This window comes from Dipodomys ordii, unplaced genomic scaffold (assembly GCF_000151885.1).
Source record: "Dipodomys ordii isolate 6190 unplaced genomic scaffold, Dord_2.0 Scaffold8, whole genome shotgun sequence".
Taxonomy (NCBI): Eukaryota; Metazoa; Chordata; class Mammalia; order Rodentia; family Heteromyidae; genus Dipodomys; species Dipodomys ordii.
Window position 1 is genome coordinate 31,429,381 of NW_012267224.1, and position 13,735 is coordinate 31,443,115.

The following is a 13,735-nucleotide window of genomic DNA, read 5'->3' on the forward strand; positions in this document are numbered from 1 at the left end:
TGTCTCTCCCCCATGGAATAACCACTGTTTTCATTGTATTTGATGTCGGTATAATTTGTGGAGGGGAAGGGAAAAAACAAATCGTTTAAATAGGGATACAGGTAGACCCATTGCAACAATGAGATGTACAAGTCATTATGTTGAAAACGAACTTTACAACTTTGGTGGGGGGGGAGGAGGATTGGGGGGGCGAGGGGAGGGATGGTAAGGGGAAACAAAGCAGGAGGCTACAATGCTTGATAAGAAATGTACTCATTACCTTGTCCAAGTAATTGTAACCCCTCTTTACGGTATTTTCACAATTAAAAAACAAAAAGCTGGAAGTGGCACTGTGGTTCTAGTGGTAGAGCACTAGCCTTGAGCTGAAGAGCTGAGGGACCACACCCTGGCCCAGAGTTCAAGCCCCACAACCAACCAAAAAAAAGAAAAAGATTTCTTTTTGGCTTAATGAAAATGTTTAATAATCACTTGTAATATCATTCATGTAACTGTGAACATCCTATAAACAACTGAATGTTGAGTTTTAATGGGTGACTTATGTACTATATAAGTATGTTTCAAGAAATTTGTAACTGTATATTTTTTTAAATTGTCAGCCAGGCACTGGTGTAATCTTCACTACTGTAATTCACACTACTCAAGAGGCTGAGATCTGAGGATCCTGGTTCAAAGCCAGCCCTGTTAGAAAGTCTGTGAAACTCTTATCTCCAATTAACCACCAGAAAATTGGAAGTGATGCTGTGGCGCAAAGTGGTAGAATGTTAGCCTTGAGCAAAAGAACTCAGGGACAACATCCAGGCCCTGGGTTCAAGCCCCACAATAGACAAAAAAAAAAAAAGAAGAAGATGAAGAAAACAAGAAAAAAGAAAAAAGAAAAAAAAAGAATGCAAATCAGTTGCTCGACCTCCAAGAAATACTGATTATGGATTGTGTTTGGAGACAGTAATCATGGAGAAATCTCCTTTGTCTTCTCCTGGTAAGGCAGATCTTTTCAGTTTAAAGAAATAAAGGAGAGAGGGAGGAAACAAATAAAGGTAATCATTACTTATTATGAGGAGAAAATAAAGAGATTTTTGTTAAAAGAAAAAAATTGAAGTGTTTAACAGTCTATTCTTTGGGTGATTTGGAGTCATGAAAAAAGAAAATAAACAAGAGCTAATGAATCCAAGAAAAAAATAACAAGAAGGAGCATAATTTTAGATGTCTGGTTATTTCTCTGTTAGTTTCAATTTTATGCTTGTAACAGGGTGGAGGGGGATATTTGAATTTCACTTTGCATCTAGTCACTGAAGCTCTTAAAGGAAATCCACCCTGCACCTGTCTCTCAAAGCTTGTCATGTTACCTAGCAAAATTTAGTCTGAGTCCCTGGGTCCAAACCCTTAATCCCTCTGTAATTTCCAAGTCACCTTCCGTCTTCATCCACATTGCTTTCAGGTTTGTTCCTGGACCCTGACATTTGGGGTGTCAATCTTCCATGATTTAAACGATATATCTGGATATAACAGACCTAGGTTTCTCAAATTCTCCACATTACAAAAAGTGGATAATCTTAGGGATGAGCAGGATCCATCTGAATCTCCTCAAAAGAAAAGAATGTGATGGGCAAACTAATATAAATAACAGAATGGCACTCAAGGTTTTGACCAGCAAATTTATGCCTACTGTTTGCTCTGCCCAGCCACATCTTTTGTTTCTTGATCTACCAGTTACCAATCTAATCATAAATAATTGTTGCTCCTTGTGTAAAAACCTGCGTTCCCATCTCTGTACTGCTTGAAGTCTAATTTGTCCTTCAAATCTTTGAAGTATGATTTTTTCAGTGGCCTCTGCCACAGTCCTCCAATAAGAATTACTTTGCTCATGTAACTGTAACTCTTCTGTACAATATGTTTACAATAAAAAGTACAAAAATTAAAAACAATTATTCTTTTAGTGCTAAATTATGTGTGTGTATGTTTGTGTTTGTGGGTGGGGGGTTTGGTGCTGTCCTTTAGATTTTGTGCTCAAGGCTGGCACTCTACCACTTGAGCAACAGCTCTACTTTTGTTTGTTTTTTTTGTTTTTGTGAATGATTAGAAACAAGAATCTCATGGACTTTCTTGTCCTGGTTGGTTTTGATCCTTGATCCTCATAACTCAGACCCCTAAGTAGCTAGGATTACCAGTGTGAGCTCCAGTGCCTGGCTCCTTCGTGTTAATTTGTATATAGCGTTTATGCTGTCTGATGACATCACATTTCTAGTAGAGTTAATTGCCTATCTCTGTCCATCAGCAAACTAGAGAACACACTCACAAAACAGTGTCTTACTTTTATATTCTCTAACTGTGGTGGTGCCATGAGTAGCAGGGTTTGTTGCCCCCCTCCTGGAAATTTTTTTGCTGTTTTATTCCAAAACTCTTAGTTTATAATTTAAGTTTAAAAATATACCAACAAATAATGATAAAAATAATTTTCTACCCTCATCTTCTCACCTGATTGCAACCATTCAATATGTCAGAATCATTTCTAACATTATTTCTTTGATTATAATAAATAGTAAATATTTCATTTGAATTTTATTGAGAAAAAAGTTATTCAGTCTGTTTTGCAATAATCCCATGGTTCCACAACAAACTAATTAATCCACCAGTTAAACAGTAAGTTGTTGAATTTCTAAGTAACAAATATCAGTGCAAGATAGTAAGATGAGATTGTGTATAAATATAAAAGTTGATTTAATTTGGATGCATTATATAAAATACATTTTATAATAAATGTTAATAAATCACAGAAAATCTTAATTATTACTTGTGAGTAAGTGTATTATAAATCACATAAAAATGAATTACAGAGGTCACTTTTTTAAAAAAAATAGCTCATTCATAATCAACATAATTAGTTTTGCAATAATACTCATTGCTGTCTCTATTAGAACCATGAGTACAAGATCGTAATCCAATTTGTCAAGTGAATTCCTCATGCTGAGGTGTATGTTTCCATTGACTCTATTGAAGGAAGGAGGCGAGCAGCCTTATTTTGAAGCCCTAAATGGTAACCACAATGTCAGCCGAAGTAATCAACTCCAACTTTTTAAATGAATTTATATTAGGTGAAAATCACTTAGATAGGCAAATATAAAACAGGTTGTAACATACTTCTTGACACACTTTAAGCTTCCACCAAAGTTCATTAGGGTGACTAAATTAACAGAAAAAAACATTTTATTCCTGCTCCCAATAAATAAGATATATATGTAAAGTTGTTGAAGATAATGTAGCTAGGTGATATGTTGTTGCACCTTTTCCCACTATAAATATTCAGTCTAAAACAAAGTTATCACATAAAAAATTTCACCTTAATGATTTCAATCATCTACTTTTGCACATACTTTTATATCATTTATTTTTCCAAAAGTTGAAATATATCTTGTGGTAGACTAAATGGCATTTTTACAGTCAAGGTCCACATGAGACTGAACCATATTTTTTACTTTTAAACTTTTAGATTCAATCTTTTGAATTAAAAATATATATAATATATAATACATTTTATATTTATAATATACTATATATATTTAATATATAATATAATAAGTGTTAATATATATATACATATAGTTGGTTATGGGGCTTGAACTCTGTTTGGGCACTGTCCTTCAGTTCAAGGCCTTCAGCTCAAGGCCAGTGCTCTACCACTTGAGACACGGCACCACTTCCACTTTTGCGGTGGTTAATTGGAGATAAGAGTGTCATGGACTTTCTTCCCTGAGCTGGCTTTGAATCGCGATCTTCAGATCTCAAACTCTGAGTAGCTAGGATTATATAAGCCACCAGCACCCTGCTGAATTAAAAATATTTTTTATCAAGGCTTTTTGCACAAAATGAAGTCATAGCAATGTTTAATGCTCTAGCATACCAAGCAAAGCATTTGAAAACTTACATGTTTGTGCCTTCCCACCTAAATCTTTCACTAGAAATGATTTAACACTGCTGACCCTCTCACCCTCCTACACAGCCCCCCTAACGATGTCTTTCACTTACTGAGACCATGTATTATTCACAGTACCAAATATAATGTAATAAAAATCAGCTAGGGCAAAGTGTAGAAAGGCAGACTTCTGTGTTCAAATACAAACAAAAGGACTCGGTAATTAGGAAAACTTGACAAACTATTTGAACTTCTTTCTCCTTCCTCCTCCTGTGTGAGTTTTCAATAATCATAGTACTTAACTTGCAGAGATGTTATGAGTAGGAAATTGGTTAATAATAAAAAGCATAGGACACATTTTAAGTGCTCGAAGTTATTCATTGTTACTTAGACCCAGCTTTGTTATTAAATCATATTATATTCACTTCCCCTCTCACGTCACAATGACTAACACATCTGCCTTAACTAATTATTAAGTAATTATACTCATAAAATTAAAAGGTTTTGTAATATACTTACTGGCCTAAGAGTGCCGTTTTATGAAATTTATTCATCTCAAAGAATTGGAGTAAATGGAATAAGGATATTCTGAAAACATTTATAAGGGCAAGTGGAAAATATAGGAAATAAAGAAAAAAAGAATAAAATGAAACACACTGTTTCTGAGCTAGGAATATATACAAATTGAGTAGAATGGATGGTATCTAAAAACCCAAACTAGTAATAGTTTATAAAACACAGATACCTGAAAAATATTATAAAAATAAGATACAATAAATGTTTTAGAAAATGCTACATGATTATTACTCAAGAAATGTTTGCTGGGCTGGGAAGGTGGCTCAGTGGTAGAGCGCTTGCCTTGCAAGCCTGAGGCCCTGGGTTTGATTCCTCAGCACCATATAAGCAAAAAGAAAAAAGCCGGAAGTGGCACTGTGGCTCAAATGGTAGAGTGCTAGCCTTGAGCTGAAGCGCTGAGGGACAGCGCCCAGGCCCAGAGTTCAGGCCCCACGACCGGACCCCAGAAAAAAAAAAAAAGAAATGTTTGCTGTTATAAGAGCTTACCTTCAGAAAAATTTCCAGTTTGTGTATTTCTTTTGTATATTCACTAGCATTGGGGGCTTGAGCTTGGGGGCCTCAAGGTCTTGATCAATATTTTTACTCAGATCTGCTGTTCTACTACTTGAGCCATGCCTCCATTTCTAGCTTTTTGCTGGTTAATTGGAGACTGATCTTTGGGATGTGTCTCTACCTGAGCTGGCTTGGAACCTCAGGCCTCAGAGATCAGCTTCTTGAATGACTAGGATTATTACCTGTGAGCTACCTGAATCAGTTTCAGTATGTGTATCTTTTATGTCTAACTTTCTAATTTAGTAAAGAAGTTTTGACAAGTCCTTTTCACAACCAGAACAAAGCAAGAATTGGGAGTCAATCCCAAGTCCTCTGCTGATAAAGCCTGTGCTTTTGCTGAGGTAATTAACTACCTCTCATTTCCATGAAATCATCACATAAATAGCCCGGAGGCTATGGCAGAACCTTAGCCTGAAACAGCCAACATACCTTGCCAAGCATTTTAGAAAGATTAGGTTTCTTTTCCATTAAAGAAGTGAAGCGTATGGTCTAAGTAGCCAGACAAGTAAGTGTTAAAAGATTCAACTATATCTTAACAAAGCTGAATTATTAATGGATCCAATAAAAGCATTAACAACACAAGGGCAAAAGGATCTAATAGAAAATTTTCTACAGATCTCTACATAGGCAATTGTGTATGATTTATGTTATGCTATGTGGTGTATATTCAAATGTATGGGGGGAATGTAGTTCTCTCACAAAAATGACTTTAGCCTGTCTTATAGGCTTTGGAATTTAGCATAGGCCTTCTCATCCACTGATGAGAAGCAAAGTTAATCTGTTCTCCTCAAATGACATTACTTCTCATATTGCCTATATTCATGAAGATAAGCTAAATGCCATACTCTGCAAATGTCAGAATTTCAATAGCTTGCCACAGTAAACACAGATTTCTCATTCAAAAATGTCTAAAATAGGTTTTTCTACTAGGTGGTTGGCTCTCCTTCAAGATGTGACTCAGGCAACTAGGGTTCTTCCATACTGAGTGTGATCTATCTTCTTCATTTAAGATTTATGAATCATATGCATCAAGAAGGAATAAAAAACAGAAAAAAAATCCACTGTGGAAGATTTTTGTAGGCTTGACATGGAAATCTATAGATATTACAGCATTTTTCCTCTCTTTATGTATGCTACAACGTATATAAAATAAGATACTCTTCAATTTAAGATGCGGTTATGACCTTTTAAATGCTTCGTACACTAACAATACATTAAGTCACACATTCAATACATCTAAACTTTCAAATATCCTTGTAATATGCTAACTGACTTTCAGGATCATGTGACTGACTGGCTCATTTCAGCTGCCCAGGTTAGTGAAGGTGTGCCCCACACTGCTAGTCCAGGAGAAGATCAAAATTCTACTGAATGCAAGATATCACAGAGTTGAAAAATCTTACATTGAAATATCCGTATTATTGGGGGGGGGGATAGAACTCAGCCACGTGATTGCACTTGTCCACAAGGGAGAAAGAAAAAGAAAGTTATAATAGAAAATCAACTACGTTTTCTGTCATAGGTAAACTATTGGACAAGTCTATAGGGTTTTGATTTGTTGTTCACTTGTTCTCAAGGAATTTATTTTAAGGACAAATTAGGAAGATTAAAAATGGGATACAAGCTGGGTACTGAAGATTGATACCTGCAAATCAACTTGGAAGGTTTGAGAGCAGAAGAATCAACGATTAAGACCAAACCTGGCAGAAAAATAACTAGCATACTAAAATAGGACTGGATATATGGCACAAGTGGCAAGGATAAAGCCTGAGTTGAAACCTTGTGCCACTAAAAAAAGAAGAAAAAGGGTGATATAAGAACCAGTATCACAAGTTCAACTGCCAACATTTCTACTTACTTTTTCATCACCTTGGAAAGATAATTTGACTTTCTAGAACTAAGTTCCCCTGGACTATAAACCAATACTTACCCCCAAATATAGTTAAAATTTTAATTGGGTGTATATGTATGAAGATACATATGTATGTATAATGTGTGTGTATGAATTTCTTTAAAGAGTGCCAGGAACAAGGGAGTGCATATAAAATGTTATCCATTATATCCATTACTTTAAATCTGCCATTTATTATCCATTTACTTATCTCATTATTTTACTAAACTATAAAACCCATGGAGGCTCAGATCATGTCTTATCTGTTTTGAGATTCAACAGATTCCCTCCAAGGTATCTTAAAACTATTTGCTAATCAATGGTTATTGGATCAACACAAGGAGTTTTTCACTCCTTTGAGAGAAGCACTGTGCAATATGATGACAAAATACTACTTATCAGAACAAAATTCATAGGAATGCCTCATACCCAGTTGCAAAACATTAAAATATATTCGTACTTCTTCCTATTACTTCACACAGTTTAGTACATAAATGTCTACCTAAATGTATAGGGTGGTATTTATGATTTGAGTTTTACTCTGGGCGCCCTTTATATTAATGTAAACTCTTGAACAGTGACCAAAAACATTAAAATTTGATGTCTGTTCAGTGGCCAGAATGAAATGAATTGGTATCAGTCCAATTCCTGGTGGACAAGTGTCTAAATCAAAAAACACCACCACAATTAACATTACTTTAGTTAATAGTTTTAACCACTAGGGTCAAGGATAAAATGAATAATAAAATTTGAACTAACCTTGCATTGCAAGTTGTAACTCTTTCCAAAACAGAGGTTGGATTCAGTTTAAAGAGATGTCTGCTACAGAGAAAATTCACAGAATTAAGAAAGAGAAAGGAGCTTCATTGAGGCTGATTAGAAATCTTTACAATTTAATGAAACCAATTATTTTTTATAATAGTCAGTCCTTTTCTCATATAACATCAAAATCTTTCCTTCCCCAAATATAAATTTCTGGTGAGGCAGAAGGAAAGGACTGAGTATTATAGAAGTATATTCTAAACACACATATACATACATATGTATATATAATACTTCAATGTATACACATACACACATCTATATACATAATAAAATAAAGGGAAGGAGAGGAGGAAGGAGTTATGAAAGAGTAATGCAAGAGTAAATTTGATCAAAGCACATTATATACACATATGTACATATCATAATTGAACTACTTTCTGGAATTGCTTTATGGTACTAAAAGGAAGAGTTAAATATTTCTATCAAACTTGATTAATAGGAACTCTCAAGAAGCCATTGTATATATGTTTATCTGAATTGAGGAAGGGTAGGAGAACAACAAAATGTGAGAAAAAGTACAAAGGGTGAACCAATGTAACAGCGATACTCGTAAAACAACATGTTGGAAATGAACTTCACAACTTGGGGGGAAGCTAGAGTGGGAGGAAAAGTGGGAGAAAAATGAGGGAGGGGGTAACATGTTCGACAAGAAATGTACTCACGGTGGGGGAAGGAAGGGATAGTGGGAGAACAACAAAGGAGGGGGTAACTGCTGGACAAGAAATGTACTCATCACATTACTCATGTAACTGTAACCCCTCTGTACAGCATCTTTACAATAAAATAAAATGTAAAACCTTGGGAAAAAAATCGTGAAAATGACAATACTTTCAAATGCTATCGACAAATTTAATGAAATACCCATTAATATTCCAATCTCATTCTTCAATGAAATAGAAGAAGCAACCCCAAAATTCATATGGACCAATGGGATAGAACTGAAGACCCAGAAATGAACCCAAAGACCTACATTCACCTAATCTTCGATAAGGGAGCTAAAACAATAGAATGGAAGAAAGACAGCCTCTTTGGTAAATGATGCTGACAAAATTGGGTTAACACCTGTAGAACACTAAAGCTAGAACCTTATATATCTCTCTGTTCCAGAATCAACTCCAAATGGATCAAAGACCTCAAAGTAAAAACAGACACCCTGAAAACATTACAGGAAGGACTAGGAGAAACTCTAGGGCTCCTTGGCACAGGCTGAAATTTTCTTAATAAAGACCCAGAAACACAACAAATCAAAGAAAGGTTGCACAAATGAGATTGCCTGAAATTGCAGAATTTCTGCATGGCAACAGACATAGCTAGCAAGATCAATAGAAAACCAATGTATTAGGAGTCATACATCAGACAAGGATCTCATATCTAAAATATACTTAGAACTCAAAAAACTAAATCCCAACAACAAATCCTGAAGGAAACAACTGCCCATTAATAAGTGGGCTAAAGACTTAAAGAGAAACTTCTCTGAAGAGGAAATAAGAGTGGCCAATAGACACATGAAGAAATGCTCAACCTCTCTAGCCATAAAAGAAATGCAAATCAAAACAACATTGAGATTCCACCTCACCCAGTTAGAATGGCTATAATCAAGAACTCTAATAACAACAGATGTTGGAGGGGATGTAGCCAAAAGGGAACCCTACTGCATTGTTGGTGGGAGTGTAAACTTGTTCAAACACTTTGGAAAGCAATATGGACATTCCTCAAAAGACTCCATATAGAGTCCCCCTATCACCTAGAGATCCCACTTTTGGGCATTTACCCAAATGATCACAAACAAGGCCGTACTAAAGCTACCAGCACAACTATGTTTATCGCAGCATTATTTACCATAGCTAAGATATGGAACCAACCCAGATGCCCCTCAGTCAATGAGTGGATCAAGAAAATGTGATATATGTGTGTGTGTGTATTGTGTGTGTGTGTGTGTGTGTGTGTGTGTGTGTGTGTGTATTCTATGCCTCCATCGGAAATAATGACGTTGCTCCATTTGTTAGGAAGTGGAAAAACTTGGAAAAAAATATATTAAGTGAAGTAAGGCAGGCCCAAAGAAACATAGGTCCCATGGTTTCCCTTATTTGCAATAAACTAGTATATGTCTAGGACAACCAGAAAAGGTCAAAATTTATGTACATATGTACATATGACCATATAAGATAGGAACACAACTTGTTTTTTCTTTCTTGCTATTGTTTTTAACATATTTAAAATGTACTAAGTGACTTTTTTTGTTTCTTTTGTATGTTCAGTATGATCTCTGTTTCACTGTATTTGATTCTGGTGCCCTGCATCTTGTATATACATTTTTCTAATTTGAGGAGGGGAAGGGAAATAACAAAATGCTGAAATAAGGACACAGGTTGATTCATTGTAACAAAGAGATGTACAAGACACTATGTTGAAAACCAATTTACAACTTCTGCAGGTGGAAGGGAGGAGTTGGGGAGAGAAAGGATGGTAGGGGGAAAACAAAGGAGGGAGTAACAATTAAGAAATGTACTCATTACCTTACTCATTAATTGTAACTCCTCTTTATAGTATTTTACAATAAAAAAACATATATAAGAAAGAAATACACTCATTAACTCCCTGTAACTCTTCTGTACATCACCTTTATGATATAAATAAATAAATAAATATCAAAAAATAAGAAAACATCAAGGACAATGTCCAAACCCTGAGTTCAGCCCCTAAACACACACACACACACACACACACACACACACACACACACACACACACATACACACACAGAGTAAAGCAGAGAAAATGAGGGCAGAAACTATAAATTTCTGGAGGACAGGAACTGAAGCTAAATCAAAATACTCAGAACTATTTAATAAATATTCATTTAATTGCCAGTGAGTAACATTTTGAAGGTCATGTGTCCTATTCACTATTTCCCATCAATATGTGCAATCCTTAAGGAAGAATGTTGTTTTAAATAGATGTCGGGTGGTTCCATGACAGACAGTAAGGATAAAACAATATGTAGGTGGGACTGTGGAATGATCAGGAAATAAACAAATTTTAGTCATCAATTTTATGATGGAAATCCTTTCACATTTGAAAGATATTCAAACTTCAATTCAACTCTACAAGGAATTTTGAAGACAGCACAGAGGATGATGATTTTACTTAATTGTACTTCTAATTTCAGTCTTCAGCATCAACATTCATATTTTGCAAGTGTAAGCAATCTGTAAATTGCTGCACAATTTAGGGTTATTAATTAGAATAAACTTGGTAGTTGGACGACAGAGTTCAGCCTTTTTCCTTGTGTTTCTTTAATGCAGTTGACTGCCTGCAAACATTTAAATGATTCCCTTGCCACTTGTCTATGTATTTAAGCAAATAGACTATTACAAGAACAAAGACCTACTTGGTTTTTCTAATTTGACAGAGGATAAAAGAAGGCTTTCACAGCTTTGTTTTCCTTCTAAACTCATTTAGTACCAAGTACGTATGCAACTTTGACTTGTTTCTTGGAATAGGTTCATTCTGAAAATGGTCTAATAATGAGAAGTTGCTCCTTGAGTTTTTAATCCATTCCCAAAGGATCCAAACTTCCATCTCATCTTGTCTTTGTTTCATAATTATGTTCTATTTCAACCCATTCTATGGCTTTACCCTGATCATATTTGCCCTTGTTTGCATTGTTGGTGAATGCCTTATTACATGAAGTAACTTCTATTACATGTCTACAATGTAAATTGTCATCTGATCTCTAATATTTTTAATAACTCATCAACAATTTACAGGTAAGCACCTTTTTACTTATATTAGGAAAATAATATACACTTCATTAAAATTAAAAGGTCATAAAATTTAAATGTTTGAAATTCTTCAGGCTGAGCTATGCCTAAAACAAAGGCTTGTATGCAAACAATGTCTAGGCATCTGATTGCAGGGATAAAATATTAGTAGTAGGCTGATAAGAAACTGGGAGAATGAAGAGCAATGTGAGGTGGTGGAGTCCTAAAATAGAAGGATGGAGACACCTCCTTATTTCTTTGACCTGGGGCATTTTCTGTGGTGTCTAACAACCATTTTGTATGTGGTCACAAGTGTAGTGTTAAATTTTCTGAAAGAGAACAACTCCATTTTTAAATTATTAATTGCATAGTAATGGAAATAAAACAAATATTACTTATTATTAGGGCATTTCTTTTCATCCATGCTGTTGTACCTCATAGGTTGTCAAATTGTGCCATGTATATTAGTCTCCTTTGTTTTGATTTGATTTGATTTTTTTTTATAGTACGGGGGGGGGGTTGAACTCAGTACCTTTCACTCAATAGTGATCTACCACTTGAGCTATACTTCCATCACTTTTGTTTTCTGGCTGTGTTAGAGATGGAGTCTTGTAGTGGACTTTTCTGCTCAGGCTGGTTTCAAAATTCAATCCATTCAATCTCAGCCTCCCAAACTGAGATCACAGAAATATAAGCCACCATGAGTTAACATTATTATGAATTTTATTGATAAATATCATAGATGTTCACATAATAGCTCAGACTTGAGTAGTTAAGGCACAAGTCAGAGAGCCTGCAAATTATAAAATTTGCTGAGCCATTTGCCAATTTGCCACCTGTTTTGAATAATGCTGAGTGAATGTTCTGCCTTGTAATGTAGAACACAATCAGGAGGTTATTTCATTGTATCTTTGTTTTGGTTTATCTACATGATAAGAGAGCCTATGTTCACTGTTCTCTGAGTAAGGTGTTTGTGTTTGGCCCGTTGTGTGGCAGGGTTTCCTGCCCTCTTTCTCTTCCTCCCTCCGGCTCTCCCTCTGACTTTCTCCTTCTTTCCCTTCTTCTCTTTCCTCTCTCTCTACCTCTCCCCTCTCTTTCTTCTCCCTTTCTCTCTCCTCTCTCTCTGTTTCTCCCTCCCTCCCCACCTTGCTTCCTCCATCCCCTTTCTCTTCAATTGCAGGGCTTGAACTCAGGGCCTGGGCAGGTGTTTGTTCCTGAGCTTCTTCATCTTCAAGGCTAGTGCTCTACCACTTTGAGCCACAACTCCACTTCCCAGTTTTTGTATGGCTAATTGTAGATTAGATAATAGTCTCATGGAGACTTTTCTGCCTGAGCTGGCTTTGAACAGAGATCCTCAGATCTCAGCCTTCTCAGTAGCTAGGATAATAGATGTGATCCACCAGCGCCCAGCTCATCACCTTTTTAAACTCTGACTTTCCCTTGCACTGTATAATCAGATTCTCCTCTGTGTAGCTACTGCTCAAACCTGTGGTACCACCTTGGCCTTCAGTTAGGGGCATGTCCAGACACCCTACCTCCCCACAATCTATACCCTTCAGCAAGCCAGGGAGGAGTGGCTGGCTTTCCCAAAGAACCCTGTGGCAACATTGAGCTTCTAAACAGTAGACTTTAAGCTTCAGCTTCTTCACTTACTGAGACTTTGTTGAACTCCGTTTTTCATGTCCATAATTCTTATGTCCATAATTCCCTCAAAAACTAAAGGGAGGATAGCTCACACATACTTAAAGCCATGCATTAAACTTCTCCTTGCTTCTCAGGCTTTTCTTGTCTTTGATTATTCCCAAGGAATTTTTCAAGTGTCATTTCATTCAGTATTTGCATAACTGTATTTATTTTTAAAGCACAGCTGCTCTTTGCCATATTTGACTATCTCATATTATTAACTGCTAATTCCAACACTCATCATAATGCTGATCTGAAGTTAATAAAATTCAAAAAAGCCTGGGAATACCCATTCAGAATTAGATGCCAAATATAACACATGGTCTGATTAAAATCCATTATTTTTTTTTGCAAATTTAACTTTAATTGTCTTGATCCAAAATGCAACCATAGAGACCAAAGTAAAAATACCCTATTTTCATTTCCTTTTCCCAGATCCTAAATATCAGTATAATGCCACCTTTGTAGGATAATAGGAAAAGAAAAAGAAGTAAGTTAGTTCTCTGTCTTTTGTTATTAAATTCAATTTTAGATGTC